This window comes from Ischnura elegans, chromosome 11 (assembly GCF_921293095.1).
Source record: "Ischnura elegans chromosome 11, ioIscEleg1.1, whole genome shotgun sequence".
Taxonomy (NCBI): Eukaryota; Metazoa; Arthropoda; class Insecta; order Odonata; family Coenagrionidae; genus Ischnura; species Ischnura elegans.
The window spans coordinates 67,042,686-67,061,852 of NC_060256.1; the positions used below are offsets into that span (position 1 = coordinate 67,042,686).

At 39.7% G+C, this 19,167-nt stretch overlaps 1 protein-coding gene across 2 annotated transcripts in view; it reads left to right on the forward strand.

The window, feature by feature from the left end:
• Window positions 1-19,167, forward strand: part of LOC124168477 (DNA-directed RNA polymerases I, II, and III subunit RPABC3) — a 595,544-nt gene that overhangs the window by 378,546 nt on the left and 197,831 nt on the right. The window lies entirely within an intron of this gene.

Here is a 19,167-nt window from a genome sequence, read left to right on the forward strand (position 1 = left end):
TCCATCAGCTAATCTTGTAGCAGCCACGTATTTTTTCTCTTTCACATTCATCTTTACCTGATCCATTTACCATCTTCTTTACCATCCATGCATTTTAATTCTTCCTTTTTCACGATCTCTCTTTTTTGAGGCAGGCGTGTTGACCACTGTTTTCTTTCTCTCGCACACAAGTATCTTAGTCTTCTTCTCACGCGGGGGTACTCATCATCACTGGTCAACAATCCTAAGATTGGTTTGACGCAGCTCTCCACTCAGTTCTCCTATCAGCTAATCTTTTCACGCCTGCGTATTACTTCTATTTCATATCTTTCTTTACCTGTTTCATATATTTTGTTCGAAGTCTTCCTTTTCCGTTCTTGCCATCGACTTGTCTCATGATTATTGTCTCTATATGGCCATCATGTCTCCAGATATGACCTGTAAGGTTGTTCCGTTTTCTTATGAATGTATTTATGAGGCTTCTCTTCTCTCGTACTCTTCTTAGGACTTCCTCAGTACTAACTCGGTCGATCCATTTGTTCCTCATCATTCTTCTGTTGGACCACATTTATAATGCCTCTGTTCTTGATTTCTCAGCTACTGTCGTTGTCGATGCCTCACTTCCGATGAGAAGCATGCTCCAATTGTAACCTCTGATTTTAAATGACTCTCATGAAAAGTTATGGCATTTGGACCCTTACTTTGCCCTATAAACGTACATATTGTTCAGATGAGCGAAGGTATCATCATTGTTACGAATTCACTTCAAATTCACCGTTTCCTCATCGTTTTTTATTGGAGCTGGGTACATAGCTGATACCTCTTTCCTTGTTTCTGTGAAATTACAGTGAATGATGTGATCATGTCTGATGACGAAACTTGTCTGTTATAAAGGCAAATGCGAGAAAGAAAGAGGTGTGGTATCCGTAGTACAGTATGGAAGGGTGATGTTTCAAAATGTTGTGTCGGTATAAGTTCCTGATGAATCATCCATGTTAGAATATTATTATCAGCGATTAATGCCAAGAGGCTGTGTGTGATAGTGTTTTTAATTTCATATTTTATGGTGATTTCACCGATTGTTGACGGGAACCGGAGGTTGTGCTAAAATATGTCTCCTCTCTGGTACATTATCGCACTACTCGCGCCAAAGGTCGAGATCTTATCTCAGCGTCCAAGGTCGCGGAGCGTTATTTATGCGGAATGCATCATGGCACATCTAACGCGGCAACAGCCTCAATTATGTAATGCACCCATGTCAACACTGTGGTCGGAGAGCTCTGCCGATTGAAAGTGTCGATTATCCTGTTTCGAAGGTTGTGGTTGCGCCAATTTCGCCTCAGCTGATTATCTCGTGCAATAATTTCTCCAGCTTGCGCTCCGTTTCCGATCACCAGCTGCTCTTTATGGAAATATCGTGATCCTTTTACTTTGTCATCTTTGGATTGGACCAGTAATTGAAGTCATGATTTAAAAATCGGTACAAGTCCAACAAGCATGAATCTTGAAATTAATATTTTTTGTGCATTCGTGGGGTAATATCTGGATGGATATTTCTTAGAGTACTTGTCGTATCTATTCAAGCGGAAAAGTGGGCGGGATGACTTGTGTTGCATTGGAAATTTACAGAGAATGTGCCTTATCTCGAAGCTTGGCTGAATTTCACTCATCAGTTATTTATGGATTCCATTTTAGAAACGTAACTCAATTCAAGATGTCGTACAAAAAATAAATGTTTCTTCTACACTCCTGTATCTACAACTGTCCATTCACGCATGCTAACTGTGATGTAAAAAACATATCATAATCCTCTAACGAGTTAGTTTCTCAGTCCCGCTAAGTTTCTTTCCCCCCTACCTGGAAAGTGTTAAAATTCACAAATTCACAAGTGTCTGGTGAGTGATTTTTTACTGCCTACGAGATTTGTTTTATTTCAATCCCACTGAAAGTGATTTATCTGCAAAATAAACTTAAGGTAACTGTTGGTAATTGCAGTTTTAGCTAGAATTGTTTTCTGTCTAAAATACTTTTTAACATATTTTATGGTAACATTTTTAGCATTATGTTGTAAAATTTGTAAAATATTTTTAACTCCAGTCATAGTCGCATTAATTTTTCGCGAGAGCTAAAATAGAGCCGTGTATTTATAACGCGTTTTATATGTTTTTGAAGGGGAGTTTGATTTTTTATTTGTAGTTTGAAGTAACCATATGAAATACTAATATTTTAGTTGGTAGACAGATAAGCCATCGAACGTTAACATTGCGACGAAAGAGGTGGTCACTTTTTGACCAGATTTGAGTCAGCTTCGTTGATGTGTATAAAATAATTCGCTCGAAAATAATAATATGCCTGATCCACGGTCATCATTCACTCCGCGAGGAATCCCACGCTACTCGACGGCTCTGTCCTAGATGCGATCCTAGATTCGGGGGAAAATAACGTACCACAACATCCGGTTGGAAGCTGCAGATTACGTGCCTTCCTTTTGATTCCGGCATCATTCAGTAACACTCCCTATCCCACTCACCGGTCGCTATAATTTTGGAGTGGCCTTTGGGATTGCGAAATGTAACCGGTTCCCGGTTGGTTCCATCCAGATCCCCACCTTATCCCAGGGAGATAAAAAAAATCGTACCGTTATTTTTCCTCCCAGTGCCGATGGAGGTATTCGGGCTTGGCTTTGTTTACCTTCGCGGCAAGGTAATCTAACTCCGCACGTTTCATCGTGTTTTGAAATGCCACAATGGACGCCGGCTTGTTTGGTAGTTGATTTACTATTTCCGCACCCCTGTCGTGCAGGGCAAGCTTTTTGATGTTTTTATTTTGTATCCTACAATACTATCTTGTTAGATATTCTTTGATGCCGAAGCCGAACGCATGGCACTGTCGTAAACGATGCCATTACAGTGGATATTTGTGGCGATGGAGGTTCGCGGGGCGGCGTGTTCAATCATGATACTGCCTATCGCGGAGATGTCTATCCGTTGTTCACCTAACTAACTTGTTTGCTCCAATTTGAATTTTTTAGAGACCGCTATGAGTTCCGCGATGTTGGATGAAGTTTTGCTGTATTCCTGCGATAGTGTTTTTCAGGCTTCCACTGAAGCTGTCGTCATCAGACATCGAACAACGCGGTGGAAACTGGGAAAACGTATTAGCATCAGCAATCCATCGCAAAAGCCTTCGCAAGAGCTACATACTAATAAATAATAAGTCTAATAGTCACTAAGAAAGCTGAAGTTACGTCATTTTCCGATTCCCCCATACAGTGGCCGGTGGTGAACAATGTTCCTATGCCAGTCTTGGCATTTACCGCGTAGGCACGGTATTGGTTATTTCTTTTGTGTTTTAAGGAGTTAATTTATGTCTTTTATCATTCTTTTATAGAAAAGAATCATTGGGGCTGTTCATTCTCATGGTAAAAAATATACAATGAGGAACAAGAGTGGACACTTGCGTTGTTCAGGGATTTATATTTAAAGCAATTCGTGAGAATTAGCATCAGCAATTCATAGCGAAATTGCATCCTATGTTGCCTCCCTTTTGTAGCATTATACTCCACCAAGGGCGCAACTAAGAATTAAGGCTGTGGGGGTTTAGGTGCACCTAATGCCGGGCTGTGTGGGTATGGAATATCCACCAGGATAAGCGGTAGGTGTGAGATTAAAATTGCGGATGTTTAAGATAAATGGTTCAAAATGGTGATTTTTACGGCTTTCTGAGGGATATCCTATTAATCCTTTCACTATTCTATTAGTATTCATGGTGAAATAAAAACACAGTACTATTCCACAACCTTATATTTTTGCAGTCTACTAGTTTCAACGTTTACACCGTCATTATCAAGACTAACTGAGAAAAGCATACAACATCCAGCCTTATTGTATGCTTTTCTCAGTTAGTCTTGATAATGACGGTGTAAACGTTGAAACTAGTAGACTGCAAAAATATAAGGTTGTGGAATAGTACTGTGTTTTTATTTCACCATGAATATCTTATCGTTCCACCAAGTAACGCCTAAATCTGTTGATTTTATTCTATTAGTAATATAAATCCAATTAAGTAAAATGGATTGCAATAAATTTCTCTGAGCTCTGGGGGGGGGGGAGGGGGTTATCCCCCAAAACCCTCCCCTCGCTGTGCCACTGTACTCCAATGCTTTTGTGGTGCTCCTGTTTTATCTGAATTCGTCCTCATATGTCATCATGTCCGTCCATTAGATATTTTCCAACTCCTGATATGGATGGTGGATTTCTATTTTTGCTCGAATTACCTTGATGCATTAAAACGGTTTGATGTATCCCAACCTATATTTTTCTCGTAATGCTAAGGAGTGAAAGTAATCAACGAGTTGCCTTATTTAATTACTCGACTTGTCTCTCTAATTCCATTGCCAAGCAATTTATCGATATCTGACATGAAGATTTTTTTTTTAACTTGGCCTCATACACCCACCGGTTTATATTGGCCAAACGATTCTAAATACATATATATGCGATGCAATGATACATATACTTCTTCTTCTTCGTGCCATAAAGCTCAGTGTGGGCCTTCGCCTGCTGCACTACTGCTCCCCTTTCTGTCCTATTGGCAGTTTTCTCCCGCCAACCTCTCACTCCCATCTTACCCAGGTCACTCTGTACTTGGTCCATCCATCTGCTCTTGGGTCTTCCCTGTCTTCTTCCTTTAAATAGCCTCCCTTTAACCATCCGCGTTGATATCTCATCTCCTGACATTCTCTCAACATATCCCATCCATCGTATCCTCTATCCCTTGATGAACTTCACTATGTTCTTTCTTTCGATCAGCTGTACTATTTCCTCACTATATCTTATCCTCCAATCCCCCCAGTCGTATACTGGACCATATATTCTACGAAGGATATTTCATTCGAAGGATCTGAGTATTTCTTCACCCGACGCTGTCATTGTTCAGGTCTTTGAACAATATGTCGCAACTGGCCGTACTGATGTAAAGTTTCATTTTCAGAGATCTACTTTTTAATCTTAACTTAAAATTAAATTGATGCACATATATACGTTTTAATGAATACACTCCAGTTTCCGTTTCGCCATTTTTTCGACAGGTTAAGAAATAAAACCGCGGTGTAGTTACATGAAATTCTATTTACATCCATCTTATGCATTCTTAAAACGACATATGGTCTCGGTGGGGAAGGAGCATTTTTCGGCAAAGAGTTTTATGAATTATAAATCTTATAGTCACTAATAAAGCCGAAGTTCCCGTCATTTTTCTGACGCTCCCATCTAGTGGCCGCTGGTGAAATTAATTTCGTTCACGAAGGGGAGGTAAGAGGAGGGGTAGTGGCGATTTTTTTGACCGCTGAAGGTCATCTTAACCTACCGCTATGCGATTCAGTGTTGCGAAGTCGACGTGTGGTTATTCCCGATGCTTGTCCCGACGGAAAAAAGCCTCAGTTCCTCGACTCGCTGTTCAACGTGAATTTTATCCTCTACATACTACTGAGTTAATAATTAATCTTACAACGGGCGTAGGAGGGTCGATTGAAGACATGTTTTGAAGCTTCCCAAAATTTCTCTGTTCGAGCTCTGCGTAGCAATATCGAATCTGTATCGGCTATAGAGCTAATTTAATTACTATGGACACTTTGGCTTTTGAAATATTTCTTCATTCAAGCTTTTTTTAATGTCGGTCATGAATTCTTGTAAAGTGTGGCAGTGTAATTTATCGATTTGAATTTTCTTAGATCACCGATACCTACGTTACAAAACCGACAGCTACTACCAAACCATCGGTATTTAAGTTAGTTTTGGAGTAAGAAGAATTGCAGCAGTTATCAATAGGATAAATCGTATTTACAAATTTGTTCCTTTATTTGAAATTGGGGATATCTTCATGAATTCATACTTAGGAATGGGATGATTCTAACGCCTATAATAAAACTGAAATATACTCATGCTTCCTGTGATTCCTATTTAGTTTTATGGTTAATTCAATCTTTGATAAACATGATATTCGTCCCATTTCTCCTCCGATTTTAATGTCGTGATGTATCGTACGTATTTTACTAATTGACTCATGTGACATTTGATTTAGAAAGAGCTCAGTATTGTTAGTAATTTTTATTTTATGCAAATATATACAATTTTTGTGGTAAGAATCCTCCGTCTTTCCGGGCTTTGCGCTCCGGCTAACTCCCTTTGCGCACGATTTGGACTGCTTGTGGCATCATATGCTCAGCAGGTCATACCACCTTATCCGGTATAGTCCTCAAATTCCCATAGGGAAGAATGAAGCCTCGGGAGCTTAACAGGCTAAAGAACTCGACCGGAAATCGGGGTATCTGGGTTCGAATTCCGGTCAAGGCGAATGATTTTTTTCTCTGTGGAGTATTCGCACAGTTTGTGCGTTGCGGTTGACTCCGTAAAGTTATCACCGTGAGCAGTAGGTAGTATGCTTTAATGATATTTTTCGGTGGCTTGTGAGTCTTTACAAGTTAATTTATTTATCTTTGGATAATGTGTGTTATTTGAACCAATGAATTATCGCTCTTCTGGAATTTTCGGGCTCTCATGACGTATTCTTTACCACATGTATTTGAAAAATGTATTTAGGGTTGAAACTATCGCGCAAGAAGTCGCTGGTATCGCGTCCATTTATCTTTTTTATAGGTATTATGCCTGCTGCGTTATTGCATTTCGTAGTTTAATCGTACTACTCGCAGGTTATCTATATTACGTAATATCCCGCAGTCTAGGCGTTTGAGGTTTGTCGCTTAACAGATCAAGCACGAAAGGTTTCGAAACGCTTTTGGTGAATTGTGACGAAAATTACCAGGCGTAGAGTAGATTAATGTCTCCTCCATTATCTTCTTATTTCCGTTAGAATTTCCTGTCGTTTAAATGGCATGACGTAGTAAGTTAATGGAATGAATTATGGCTTTCTCTAACGACTGTATCCCTTCCTTTCTTGGAATCTTAACTGCTGTGATATTTATATCTGCCGTTTATTGTGCTTCTGTTATCATCATCGAAGATCTTAAATTTTTGTTGTTTTATTTTGTAATAAATATATTTTTCCTTCCATTTTTAACTTCGTTCAGGAAAAGGAATTTTTCTATGAATTGTTATCGCAGATTTTTCTCAAAAATATTGTTTTAATTCCTTCAAACACTTAATAATTTTCCAAGTATGCGAATCAACCTGAAAAATTGATCCTGGGGTGATTTTATCTTTTTTATTCCACCAATGACGTGTACTTTCTTTCCGTGTAACTTTTTTTTACTGAGGTCTTGCCGCTTATTTTATTTGTGAATGACAGCATGTCTGGTTATTGTGTTTCATTTTTCTAAGTAAACTTAAATGTACTATTCTTTCTCTTTTTCCTGCTAAACTACAAAATAGATCGTTTTCAATTTTTTAATGGCAATTATTACTTTTACTGAGTCCAGTTACTTCTCATTGGTTGTTCACCCACATCTGATATACAGTGGATCCTCCTGATTGCTTTATCTCCGAGAAAATTTTATATAACTTGGCTCGAGTTCACATGAGTTCCTATTTTATTCAACTTTTATAACTTTTCTTCCGCTTCTATAACAGCGGCTGAAGTGGGAAAGGTAGTTTAACCTTCTTTTTCCACCAATTTCTTTTAGCGACATTATAGAAAGTTGCGACGGCGACTAGTACGTCACGAAAGAAGACAAAATACGACTTGTCGAGAGGCTTTATGGTGACTTGGCCTTAGCGCTATTATACAAGTTAATAGTCACTCACGAAGTCAATGACCAAGGGTTGTTTTTATTTAAGAATATATATTAGCTCGGAGAGTCAGTAACGTGGTGGAATGCCATGGAGTGCATTGGGATGGTTTAAGCAATCGTGGACAAATTTAGCTCTATCAAAATAGATGTACAACTTTCCTTGGCACTCCGCAGTGCTTTTCGGATACATTTTGGCTCCCTGGTGAAAGACTAGCTGCACCTGGTCGTTAAGCAACGCAACCCGACTCATTTGCGCAGACAAACTTTCAAGAGGTGCTCTTCCCACTGCATTTTTTAAGGTAGTGCGCGGTGTGTACTTTGTTGCCAAAGCCTGTGGGGAAGTGCTATTTGGTATCATTGACCCTAGGTACCCATATGAAAAATGCGAATTTATTTTTTTATTTTAAAGAAAGAGAACCACATACAGCATACAGTTGCGATTTTATAGTGGCCAGGTAACAATAAATAAATTAGAGGACGAAGGCGCAATATAACGAGTAGAAAACAATAATTACATTTACAAAAACAAAAGGACAACAAGAATCTGCAGGTACAGCCTACTTCGGTGACAGATAGGATAGGGAAAGGCTTATGAAAGATTTCAATGGAAGTGCAAAGGGGTCGATGTGTGGAGGGAGCGAGTTCAACACAGAAGTAATGCGGCAGAAAAACGAACGTTTACTTAGTGAAAGTCTAGGAATGGGCATGTGGAATTATCATTAGTATCAAAAATATAGAATAATGGTGTTCTGAAGGAAGTACTTGCGTAATATATCAGATGACTTGCTCATGAAATTTTAAGGTGACACATGGAAAATTTTAGCCTACCTCGAGCAAAGAAATACAGGATTTTTTTCTACTTATATTCATCCACACAATTTCGTGCCCATCTGTAACAAAAAATGGGACATACCTAGAAAATGATTACCATTCCCTTTAAAAACGCTGAAATTACTAAAGATTTACACTTAAAATATTTTTATCAACCTCTTTCATTAATAATTATAATTTGTTTTGTGAAGTTTTCGCCCAGGAATAAGGTTCAACTTTTGACTGAAGCCGACGTATCGACTACTTTAACTTCCAATATCAGTGCTACCTCAGTCCTTTTTTTTCGGTTTCATTAGAAATTATTGTGACCAAGATTTGTTTCAGATTCCGTTACAATCTTAATGATTTTTAAGATATAATGCAATATCAAATAAGTCTTAGTCACTATAATTTTTGTAACTGTAATCTCGTAATAATTGAGGAAGCTCATTTATTGGCAAATGAATTTGCCAAACCTCGCCTTCGGTCGCAAGTTGAGCCTTATTTCTGGGCCAAAAATTCATAATACTCAAATTTATTATTTTTTTCAAGTAGTTGATAATGATATTGTGTTTACCGTGAGCAATTGTGACTCGATTAAACTCTGATAATAATCGTCCAAGTAACCCTTGTTTTTGTTTACTTTTTCTTGCAGCGTTGAGTGGATGAAAATGAATGAAGGAAATAATCTTATGCCGCTTTGTTCTATGGGTGATAAAATCCTGCTTCCTAAGTGTTGCCTTATCATTTGATATCTATGCCATCTGTTTCATATATATTACGCAAGTGTTTACTTCAGATAAACTTTTCGATATTTTTGATCGTAAAGATATTTAACAAATTTCATTTGGGCACTTGTAATACCGACATTTTAGACGCGAATAATTTTCAGTTGGAATTCTCGTTTTGAAGTTGTTGGAGGTTACCATTGTTTACTTAAGTTTTTTTGTGGGATCAAGAATATCAAATTTTTCAAAGCTATATTGTCAATGACAAGTTACTGGAGAGAAAGCCGAGACAATATTATATACTATTCGCTTGAAGTTCGGCCACTAAATATCATGCGGGTAACATCTAAAGGTGGTACGTCTGCGATCGAAATAGCGTATGAATGAAGTTTATATTCGGCATAAGAACACAAAATTTTGATTATTCGACTGTGATTCCGAGGGTTTGTCTAAACCAGCTGATTTGATCCAGTATACTTGGGAAACTACGCTTTCACCGCTGCCTGGGAATATGTGGAATTAAAGCTGCGCCGGTCGCAAACATATTTGAACCTCGAATTTTGAGAACAGACAGAGCGCACAACGTTCCTGCTCTCTATGTGAAAGCTGTGCCGAACCTTGAAACCACGTGATTAGGGGTTGTTGCCTATGTTATCCAATTATTGTTATTAGCGTTAAATTGTAATACCTCCCTAGTTGGATAATTCTCAATAATGGTATTATACTTAGAAGCAGCCTTTTTCGTAATGAACAGTAAAAAAAACTTTTTCCACGTACATTTATTTAAGTTCCATCTAGGTTTCGACGTGCCACGCCATCATTTGGAGATGACGTATAGATGATGACGCACCACGTCAAAACTTAAGTCGTTACTTAGTAAAATAATGTGGAATAACATTTTTTTACGTTTCACTAAGTATGTTAAGTCGATTCCATGTAGTCACATTTGAGACAAAGAATTATACTAAGCGCGCCAGTAACACAAAGAAAGAAATCGATTCCATGAGGTTACGCCCGAGACAACGAATAAAATAAAGCTATTTTTTCGAATATGTTATTTCTTTTTAATCAGTTATCATTAGTTAATGCATTAATTTTCGGCACGCTACTTAAAACTCCGTGTTGAAAGTGCACTATTCAAAATTTTCTCTATATTTCCCTCTAAAAATTTTCTACACTGATTTATAACATGAGCATTTACGATAATTTGATTTAATTGTGTTTTGTTTTCTTGAGGTAGGTTGACGTGAAGAATTTTGCGGCTCCTTCCAAGTGTGTTCCTCGAAAAATTCATATTCTCTCTGGTCGGGAACCTTTTTCGCTCTTGTACCTACCCCAAAATATGAAAAAATCATGATAATCTGCAAATTTTCACAAAATTCAGTACATTTTCACGATGACACTCGGGCAACCTCAAGCACCGCCCTAGTTCCATTTCAGGGGGTCACTTGGCGGAAGAGGAAAGTGGATTAAACAAGCGCACCTTTGCTGACAGTCAAGTCAGTCGTATGGGATGAGGGTTGGGGGGTGGAGGAGAGAGGATCAGGGAAGGACCCGGTGGGATGGGTGGGAAGCCAAGAGGGGGAGGGGGAAGAGGCCCGTGTTTGTGAGTGCATGTTAATTAGCTCACCACTCAAGGTTTCCCGACAAACAAAGAGCGAGCTTGTTACCAACTCGTCACGCAGGAGAGAGGGGAACGAAGGTGGGGCACAGCGGGAAACAAGTGAAGGACGAGGAGCGAAGCGATTAAGGAGGAACAAATACTTGTTCGGAAGGAGATATGTGGGAAATATCTCTCGACTTTGTCGAACGCCTTCGATCACGTCCCTAAATATACTCGAATATTACCATGGAGCAGCGGTTCCCTATTGGTGTTTCGCGTACCCTTTTGGGGTGCGCCGACAAAAATCGGTAAGTGCGGACGCAAGTATTTATGTATCTCTTAACCAGGAAATATACATAACACATATTATATGGGGTATTTAAAACAAAGTTTCTACGCATACAATTACTTATGGCTAAAATTGCCACCTACCCGTGGTGAAATTAAGTAATAAAATGTTTACGTTACATTTTTGGGGGTACAATATTAGTTGTATACATATAGAGGGGTACGGGAGGACAAAAAGTTGGGAAACGTTGCCATTGAGCATTCTCCGGTCGGCCACTAGATGTCACCCACCGCGCCTTTATATGCGCCTACTAAAGTCCCGACTTGCGATGCTGACGGTAGACTGATGCGGATCGCCCGCGGGAATACACTGTGTTGGAGATGGACGCTGAAGATCTCTATACTTTTTACCGAAAATTCACGTATAAAAAAACCTTATCCACAATTAATCATATAATTTTTGCAATCTCTAGCTACATGGGAGGAGCTTTGTGGTGCAAAGGATGAAAGGTTTGGTGAAGTTTTCGGACGCACTAAAAAAATCCTCGATTTCAGGTGGCAGTATACACGTGTGGTTTGGCATGAGATGAGCTCTAGCCTCGCCTATCCAAACTAATCTTTTGGCCGAACGCCAAGTTAGCCTAATACATAGTTAACTAGGCGACTGTAGTTAGTTGTCCTTTGTTCATTTTTTTTGGGTATTCACCTTGCTTTGCTTACCATTTTTGGCCTCACTGGAATTTATCCCCATGACTGAGCGCCTTTTGGAGCGAAGGAAACGCCCAAAACAGCTAGCTTAACGTTTCAGGCTGTAGGCCTATATCACAAAAGATCATGCTATTAGGTGTTTACATTTTTCTTTGTTGCACCTGTGCCGTAGCGTATGGCGTGGGCGTTGCTTGCGTCAGTCTCTCCTCGTCTATTTATAGTCTTTATTGGCGCCATAAAAATCTCCCAAGGCCCCCGTCCTATTCGGAAGGAATTTATATGGACCAAAATGCGGGTTTAAAAATACTCGGATGAACTCCTATGGACATCAGTCCGTCCAGCGTGGCAGTCTATTATGCTTTTACCCGCCGCCAAGTTTGTTTTAGAATGTCAAGTTAGAGTAAATGGCTTCATATGTAGGCTAAGTTCAATGGGTACGCATTATCGCATCGCGATTCTTATCTGGGTGAGGTTTTTTGCTCTTCGAATTTTACGTGCTGATAATACTTAACGATTGATGCGCTCTTATTATTTCTCATTCTTTCATTTTATTTACGCACATTTTAAGCCAAATTGTCATCAGTAGTTGTATCATTGACGTAGTGAAGTAAAAAAATTTGATGCGCTCTTATTTTTTCTCATTCTTCCACTCTATTCACGCACATTTCAAGCTAGATTTTCATCAGTAGTTGTATCATTGACGTAGTGAAGTACAAAAAATGTCATTTATGTGGAGGCATTCTCCCCGTTGGAAGCTTTTTTATCCATATGCTATTATATAGAACGTTATTTTATCATTAACTTCGAAGCCAAAAGTCCCTGAGGTCGTAAAATGAAATCAAATCACTGATCTTATTTAGTTGTCATTTGTAAACACTTACAAATTAGGCCTGAGCATTTTTTTCGCTGGTTTTTAACGTAAGCGTTTTCGATAATTTTGAGTTATTTTTATGTATATTTTTTGCTTGGGAAGGTTGAAATGAAGCAAGGGCGTACTCAGGATCAAAACTAGGGAGGGGGGGAGTGGAGGAAGGGGCAAGCCATGGTTGTTCAAGTTATAGGTAAGATTTAAGCTTTGAAAAGGTGAATGAAACCAACATTTTAAGGAAACTGTAACAGCTCTTTATTGGTTTTTAAAATTATTTGCTTGAAAAAATATTATTTTCCTTTAATACATTTACGATTTTTGCTTCTGGGGGTGGGGGGAGCTGCCCCCTCCTGCCCCTCGCTGGGCACGCCCATGAAATGAAGCATGTTTTTAATCTTCTCACCTATCCCTCTCAGTAAATTAATATCCTCTTTTCAATTTCAACAGTAAACCCTTTTCCATTTCATTACATCTATAAATATTATCGTTTTCTTCCCCATTCGCCGTTTAGTATTAATTTAATCTTTGCCATTTCTCTCCTTTTTATGTCCTGTAGATGTTTCTATCTATGCCCAACACTTCGACGTTCCTCTTCCTTTTTGTCCTCATCGACTTCTCCTTTCTCCTCCACGCTTACATCTTGAAACCCTCCAGTCTTTTCTCTTCCTCTTCCTTTTGCGACCAAGTTTCCGCTCTCCGTTAAGGCCTGTACTCCAGATCAAACACTCCTCGAACCTTTTCTTCGCTTCTGCAAAACTATCCACTCATTAGCCCGGACCTATCCGTACATTAGGTTATTGTAGTTCCTGTCTTGTTCATCATCACACTTCATAACTGGGAGTGGAGGAATTCGGTTGGCGTGGTGGCTCATGTGTCGTCCACCCATTCTTAGAGGACAGGCTAGAAACTTGTTAGGGGAGGAGATTTTTGTGAGGTTGCCTGATACCTGCTTGACTTTTTAGTGGACTATACTTCTAGTCCAGAGCCTCGTCCGTCGGATGGCGTGTTAAGCCTTTTTCCTCTTGGCGCATTTCGTGAAAAGCAGGCTAATGACGACACCGTACCGGGTTTTGCGTTATTTTTCCTTCACTTCCTTAAGCTTTCGTCTGGCGCAATATTGGGATGGCTGAGTTCAGGAGCAATAAGCCTGGCAGGCACAGATGTGAAAAAGCATTATTAACTCTTAGCATGGCTCAGTGGTATACCTTTTAAGTTAAAAGCACCATTATTAGTTTAGTGGAACACTTACACTTGCGTCTTTCGTGCTATGCATAGACCCCTTTACATGACGTCATACTGCTCGGGACCGATCCAGCTAGGTGAGATTGAACGTACTCTACAGGCTATTAACCCATTATAACCCAATATTGCTTCTAAGCAACATCAAAAATGCATACATTTTATGTTCTGTTTAGGAAATATCTGAACTACGCATTATTTTGTGGTGTTAATAGCAATGACGAAATAATCAGCTACCACGATAATTATGATTGATTGAAAAATTTTCAAGTTTTCGTGGTGAAAAATCTTGAAATTTGAATTTCCCAAAAGTATCTCTGGGTTACAAAGGGTTAAGTATTATTATATGTAATGTATTTTAGCATGTGAATTTTATAACATCAGTGTATTTTATTTTGCTATCTTATTTATCTTATAATGCTTTTTGCTTTATTGTGCCATTGTTTTGTTTTATTATGCTGAATAATTCGCCACTGATCTGTCGGCATGAATGCGAAAATCATAAGGCTGCATATAGCGTGTCGAAACAAAAAGCTACTATAAGCATCGAGGATTTATGCTGCATAGTGGAACGGAGAAATGAAAAAAAAACTCACGCTGTGCCTGTCAGATCCATTGTGCCCGACGGAAGGTTAAAGCGAATATGACTTAAAACATCGGTTGCCTATTCCAAATACGCATATACCCACCAAGATGGCATGAAATCGAGTTACCAAAAGGTACTCTGACCCAAATGGCTCCATACGCATAACGCGTCCCACAGTTTCCTGGAACGATCCTTAGGCTAGTCAAGACGAGCAAATTAACACTGTCGTGGAGTGGAAGAGCCTGGGTGGTAGGTATTTTTTTTTAAATGCATGCGCTTAGACTCGTCATCTCTCCCGTTCATCGTATAAGTGCTTTCGTGGTTGACGTCAGAAGTGTTCGTGGGCGAATGCAGACAGGCCGGCTCTTTGTTTTGCTGGTAATAGCATATAAGGGGGCGTGTCTCCTCCCAACTCGGCTAACCTCTTTGCTCGACCGCCCGCTGCTGATTTTTACTCCTCCGTTCTACCAGCCACTACTCCCGTCTTGCACTCTTCAGATACGTCCGAGAGAGACCATTCGTAAGACGCGCGAATGATGGCGCGATGTATCTTGCGTAATCTACTCTACTCTCAAAGTGATGGATCTTGCTTTCGCAAAGGCTTCATGCGGATCTATCGTGTTCGGGATGTCCCGGCGCCATCTCGGACGATCTAGCGGCATTTTCAAAGAGACGCCAATCGTTAATGGGAGTGGCGATTTTTTTCTGAACCATTGAATTGTGTAGTGTCATGCTCCACTCAGTAGCGTGTAGCTTGGCTTTTTCCTCTTCACACGCTTACTTCCCTTGGTCATTTTTATAAATTTCATGGGTTTCGTAACCTTTTCTCAGTAAATAATCTTTTTGGGCATAACCTCGTGGAAAGGATTCGTCAAAGGTTCATTCATCATCGTTCGAAGTAATTTCAATTTTTCTTTTCCGCTTGTTACCCTATAACCGGCAATGGCGTCGTCTCAGGGTTAAATTCAAAAGTTAAATTATCAGCCAATTAATTTTAGAAGACGCGTCCCTCCATCTCGGTCGGTTTTTCTGATTAATAGAGAACCACTCTAATCACCATTTGCCTGCATTTCAAATTTTAAACATTTTTCTCAATATTTAATCAAAAGTAAAAATTTCATTTTTCATTACTAAGAAAATGTTGACTAGCGTCTTTTTTTAGGCGTTGAGAGAACTTCTAGATGATGGCATCGGTTTGAAACGAGTAATAGGCTTCGAAAAATACAAAATTTCGACTAATTAAGCAGAAGAGATACGTCCTCTTAAGTGAAATAATTGATAACATTAAGGTTGCGAACAGTGAGATATCTTCTTCGTGTACTTTTTATGACTGTAATAGATAATGGTAGCGGGAGCGACTGTGTGGAAAGCCTTCATCGTTGAAGCACCCTCTTCATTTGATAATCAGAATACTCTCTTAGATTATCATTGTATTTAACTATTCATTTCAATTTTTACATGATGTTTACGATACTCCGACTACTCTCTCCACTTAGTCTTCCTTTATTACGCCGTATGAGTGAACTTAAGTACAATATCCTCAACTCGATCCCAGATTTTCCTTACTCCTTTTTTTTCTAAATTTCCGAATATGTACCTCCCGCCCACTCCCTATTATACATACAGTTACCATGACATCCCATTCTTTTTTTTATTTTTTATGTATTTGTTTGTATTGTATATTTGTTTGTTATTGGGCCCATGTAAATTGGGAGTTGCTTTATTTGGAAAATTGAATATTTCCGAGTATCCTCCCGCACTGGATACACCCAATCACCATTTCACGTGCAGTTATCATACCATCCCATTCACTTCGTTATGTTTTATGTATTTGTTTTATATATTTGTTTGTTCTTGGGCCAGTATTAATTAACAGTGTTGCTTTATGTGGATATATGTAATAAAAGTGGAACTATATTTAGGAGGGAATCGCGTTGGTGTGTTGGCTTCCTACCGCGTGAGCTCGGGTTCAAATCGCTTGTGTGGAGGTCATTTCAAGCGCAACACTCAGTCCGTCCAATGGGACGTTTGGCCGTGGTCCCCTTGGCGCCTTACGTTCAGAGCAGACTGATTCCGCCGCCGGGTTTCTCTCCAACCTTCATTCCATAATGCCCCTGATGGCGCAAATGACCTCAGCTGTCGGTCGCCTCCCCCAAATAGCATACTGTGTATCAAGGAGTGCAATTTCTGCTTACACTTAGTTCCAGATTGACCCGAAAACATTAGATCTGGCATAAGCACTCGGTCGCCTTTGCCTTCCGCCCAGGAAAACATGCTTAATTCGTGTATTCGGCGGTGGCCATTTCAAAGGGCTCTCGTGATAATCTTTCGGCCTTGCCAAATTTGAAAGTGAATCCGCTCCCGTGACTCGTTTCTGGCGTTCGTCAAGGACGACGCTGTATTTTTCCGCTTGCCTTTTCGTCCTTCCCGTCCGAAGCGGACACGCTTGCTGATCCCGTGACTTTTTTCGCTCAAGGGAATTTCAGAGGTTTTTTTTAGGCTAGGAATGCGGTGGGATATCGCCTGCGATACGTGAATATCCACGTGGGCTGGCCTCATTCCTTTGACAGATCCGTGCACTATTTCGATTGCAAACCTTATCTGCCAAGGTTCTGAGACCAGAGCTGTGTATATGATTATAACCAATTTTCGGGTCCCTCTCGCTGAAACATGCGTATTTTTTATTATTTAGTATTTAGGTTGCGTTTGGGTCTGCTGGCAAATGCTTTTCTAAAACATTCAATTTATGAATGAACTTTTAAATCATATCGTACTAACTTACGAACTAAGTGTACTTACTTAATCGAAGTTACTCGTGTTCTGTCATCGTAGACTTGTATAATTTTTCTTTATGCCTCATTTTGAGCGCTCGTGCAATATTTCTGTGTTAATAACGTTTGCACTATATACATATGCTTAAATTGTATTGATCAATATGTTTTCGTAAAAATTACCGGCATATTTTTGGTAGAATTGAATGCGAATCGATATTGCATCAGAAACAGGTAGTTTTCCATCAAAACTTTGTTGACCTCGAGTCATCTGTTAACCTAATATTTGAATTCATTAAGTGTTAGAATAAAGTAATTAATTGTTTTTTCTAGACGTCCCGCTAATAATTTTTTAAATCTCTGTATCTGGGGAGTTTTTCAACAATGCTAGTTTGTTGAATAGCCTGTGACTATGGTACATGGATTTATCGCATACGCATTGCTAAAATTTGTCTTCGCACCTGTAAGCTTATCCGTAAATTTTAAATTCAGAATGTACGGCAGGCGTATATGTTTTCCTTCACAATTATATGATATGTATGTTGACTAGAGCTGATTATTGTCATTGTTCTCTGTCCCAAGGTCCAATTTACCAAATAGCCTTATCTTTTCGGGAGACATGGCATCCATGATGACCAGTGCTGGAGGCACCACAAAATCCAATGAGATCGACCTTTTTGAGCGGTACTATCCCTCGCCCTTAGAATGCCTGAAAATCAACGTGAGAAATTTAACTTCTTCAGCCCTTCCACGTCAACCAGTGTGAAGGTACTTTTGCTTCAGCCATGTACCCAAAACAATGCTAAAATCAAGGGGACTGCATAGAGGAGGCCCCATTCCATCCAATACTATGCTGATTTCTGTTGCCACTAAGGTCGGCTTTCAAAAATATCCGGGGCGCGGCGCGAGTGTAATGCGATCCACTTTTTTTTACAATATTTTGCATTATAATGTTTGTAATTGCGAGGAATAGCATAGAAAAGTTTTGAATTTGATAGATCTCATCATCATGTGTATAAAATTCGGTTAACACCCCTAATTATATCTTATTTACCTGTGAAACTTGGATCAATTTGTCCGTCAGCGACGCGAGTGGCGACTTTCGTAAACCCATTTAAATGCGCTGTGGGAGACAATACATTTATAGGCCGACTTGAGGACCCTCTTTTGTAATATTCGTGGCTAAAATTTACAAATCGTTCTCTTTGGGTCGATTTCGCTGAGAGCCAGTGGTTTTAAATGGATCCCATCTGATTGGTGCTTCCGTCGAGAGCTATCCTCCTCGTTCGCCAATGCTCACGTTGCTACGTTTTCTTCCCCTCCATTAATACCCTCCCTGCAACCTCACACCACTTACTCAATAGCACGCATAATCGCGAACCGTCAATCACGTATTCCTTCGAGTGCTTTGACCTTTTCCTTTCCCCACCCCCAAATCCCAATTCCCTTTTGTAAGCCTCTTTTGATGGGTGGATTTTTCACAAGTCGCAGGTCGGGATGCAAGATACGTAACCCATCGCTGGACTTGGAGATCTCCACTGCTTCTGGGGTTCGGATTACGATTGCCTGAGCGATGGTCCTAACGTTAGTTGACAGAAATAGCTGTGTGAATCAGTAGGGGGGCTATAGGGGGTGGCTAAGGGTCTCCCCTTGGAAATTCAATGTACACCAGATACAATGGTAATTTTTGTTTGGACCCGCAATACTTCTGGGAGTTTGCCCCATAATTAGCCCCCCCCTTTTCCCTATCCTGGATCCACTACTGGTGTGAATGCATGTCCGGACAATAGTTCACGTAGTTCCTAACATTGCCACTTAACGATGGTTAGGCGCTGGGAGA